Genomic DNA, 3,278 nt, shown 5'->3' on the forward strand with positions numbered 1-3,278 from the left:
AGCCAAAGTAGCTCTGGCCAAAGTGCAGGTCACTCTGTGGATGTGGATGTGTGTGTGTGTGTGTGTGTGTGTGTGTGTGTGTGTGTGTGTGTGTGTAAGGAAGGATAGCTTCTTCCTTCCCAGATCTGCCACCTTACTGGGAGGGATGCCAGCTTCTCTGTGGCTCTCTGCTCATGGTTCCTGAATGCACGGTGGTCTCACAACATCTGTCACCTGCCTACCACTCTGCTGGCAGACTCAAATAAAAAGAGCTTCCGATGTGGAGGCTCTCAGGGACAGGAGAGTAGCAGGGCCTGATCACCAGGGGTGGCTCCTTCAGACCAGATCTCTTCCCACCCTCCTGTTCCTCTAAGGTGGGATTCTCTGCAGGGCTCTCTTCAGGGTCTGCCCTCAGTTCTTCCACGGCTGAGTGTTTCTTTGTCCTGACCTTGGCTGCTTGTCTTTGGCTTATTAGCATCTAACCACCAATCTGTGCCCACTCTGTTCTCAGGAACTCAGAGGATCCTCCATCCCAAGGCCTACCTAACAGGGTGTTGGCCCTCTAACCCAGTGACCCTCAACCTACCAGTCATGACCCCTTTGAGAATTCAATGACCCTTTCACGGGGCCTCATATCTGATTTCCTGAATATCAGATATTTTTATTATGATTCATAACAGTAGCAAAATTAGTTATGAAGTAGCAATAAAAATAATTTTATGGTTGAGGGGTCACCACAACATGAGGAACTGTATTAAAGGGTTGCAGCATTAGGAAGGTTGAGAACCAATGACCTGGGCTTTAGATCCTCCCTGTCCTGGGAGCCAGGTTCTGGGTGAGGCCCCATGAAGCCAGCCTTCCATCCTGAGGCTGCCTTGGCCTATGAAGAAGGTTTGGAAGTTAGAGGCAGTCAGCTCATCCGAAAGGCCACAGTCAGCACAGAGCGGCTGGGGAGATCTGGGGAGGCTTCTTGGTGAGAGAGGCTCTGGAACTGAGCAGGAATTAGCCAGGCCAGGGCTTGGAAATGAGTCTGAGCATGGCATTCAAGGAATGTGTCTGTGGAAGGGCAGCAGGGGAGGCTGGAGCGACAAACTGTACAAGGGAAAGCGGGGCCACTCTCCTGAATGGGCTTCAGGACTTAGGGAGCCTCTGAGGTACATAAAACATCCTGACTCAGGACAGAGGTCTGGGTAAAGATGCTGGAGCCTGGAGCCTGGTCAGCACTGAAACCCTAGTTAAGACTGACATCAGCCCAGACGTGGAGCAGAGAGGCTCCAGGCACACCAGATACCAGGGCACTGTGGAGTACACAGGCTCCCAGCAGCCAGAGTCATGTGGGGAGCAGGTGGCCAGCAGGGCTGGGACTAAAAGGCCACAGAGGGATATTGGGCTTGCCAGGGTCCCCAGGGTTGTTTCCACGCATTCCCCCCTCCCCTGATCCCTGGAGGTTCTTGCCCAAGGGCCCTCCTTGAAGTGACAGTTTCTATTACCAGAGGCAGGCCCCTCCCTCTCTGTGCTTCTCTGGAGCATCCCAGTCCCCCTCCCTTCCACAGAGACTCTGTGACTTTACTCTTGGCTTCTGAGACCTGCAGAGAAGGAGAGATCTTGTACTTGGCCTACTGAAGATGCTCTAAAGAGACACCATGTCCCTCAGAGGGCTGAAACAATGGGCCCCAGAGAAATGGGGATTTCCTCTGGAGTCTTGTGCTGGGAGAACGAAGGCCACAGCCAGAGGGGCATCTCAGTCCTAGCATCTTGTCAGACCCCCTTATGGAAAGCACAGACAATGGCCAGTTAGTGTTGAGCGGGGCTGCCCCTTGACCCTTAAGACTGCTTTAAAATGCAGTCCTTGACCCTCTATCTAAACCTACCTCACTTCAGGACCCAGAAAATGGACTTGTTCCTCTTCCCATTGTGGCCACATTGAACAAATCTTTTTCTGCATCCCAGTATTTATGTATTATGTTAGTTGGTTGCTTTTTGGTTTTTGTTTTGTTTTGTTTTTTGAGACGGTTTCTTTCGGTAGCCTTGGCTGCCCTGGAACTAGCTCTGTAGACTAGGCTGGCTTAGAACTCAGCGATCCTCCTGCCTCCTGAGTGCTACGATTAAAGGCTTGCACCACCACCACCTACCTGGCTGCTTTCAATTATTAATTTGGCTCTTTTAATTGTCTTATTGAAGATGGGTATCTGAGCCTGAACCTATAGCAAGCTTACCCGAGGGAAGAAGCAGTCCCCACCCCTCTTCCCCTGGGCATACCCCCTCTGTCTTGGACACCTCTCCCCTCACCAAGCACAGATGCTGTGGGAGGTTTACTGATGGAAAAAGGCAAGATCTGAGAGTCAAGGCATCCTCCCTCATATGTCTGACCCTAGCTGCGCAACCCTGGGCAGGCTATACAGTGCCTCTGAGCCTCCGCTTCCTCGACTGTACATTAGAGTGAGTGGCCGCTCCGCTGAGTGTTACAATGACAAAGATGGCTAATGACAACAGATAGGACATGCTGAAGAGAGCGACTGCCTCGTGGAACAACATGCAAACACTGGTTATCACCACTCATGCCATTATCATTCTCCTTCACATCAGTAGGGGCTCACAGGCCAGCTGGAGGCCTCCTCTCCCCAGCCCTGGGGTCAGCGCTGAGACTCCAGACCCGCCCTTCCATTCAGACAGCTCTCCATGAATCATGTCTTAGGCGTTCCTGGAGCTTCATTAAAGTTGTGAGGCTGACAATAGCTGCTAAGCACAAAGCCAAATGGTCCCTCTTTGTGAGGGTTGAACTTAGGGTACTTAGACCTTACAATGAGGTAAGTGACTAAGGCTGTGAATTTGGATCCCTGTCCTGGCCAGCATGACCCCTCCAACAGACCCTCTCTGGATAGTAAAGCATGATTTTGAGCCAGCCTCGGGGTCAAAAGGACACCTTGATAGTGAAGTGGGCCATGTCTGGTGGGGGCAAGGGGGAGGGGAGGGTGGTTCTACAGGACCTGGTACATTTCTGGAATTGACACAGGTCTTTCAGGTCACAAGCCGAGGAGCCTCTGAAAGTCCCTTGTGGAGGAACCCACAAAGGGACTCTTCTGTCAGAGCTCCGGGAACAGCGGTGACAGTTGTGAACTGCCAAGTGGTTGCTGGGCTGGGGGCCTTCTCAAGGGCAACAAATGCTCTCAAGCACTGAGCTATCATTCTGTCTGTGTACTTATGTATGTACTGGCATATGCATGTCATGGTGTGTAAGTGTGTGTGTATGTGAGTGTGTGTGTGTGTGTGTGTGTGTGTGTGTGTGTGTGTGTGTGTGT

This window comes from Mus caroli, chromosome 15 (assembly GCF_900094665.2).
Source record: "Mus caroli chromosome 15, CAROLI_EIJ_v1.1, whole genome shotgun sequence".
Taxonomy (NCBI): Eukaryota; Metazoa; Chordata; class Mammalia; order Rodentia; family Muridae; genus Mus; species Mus caroli.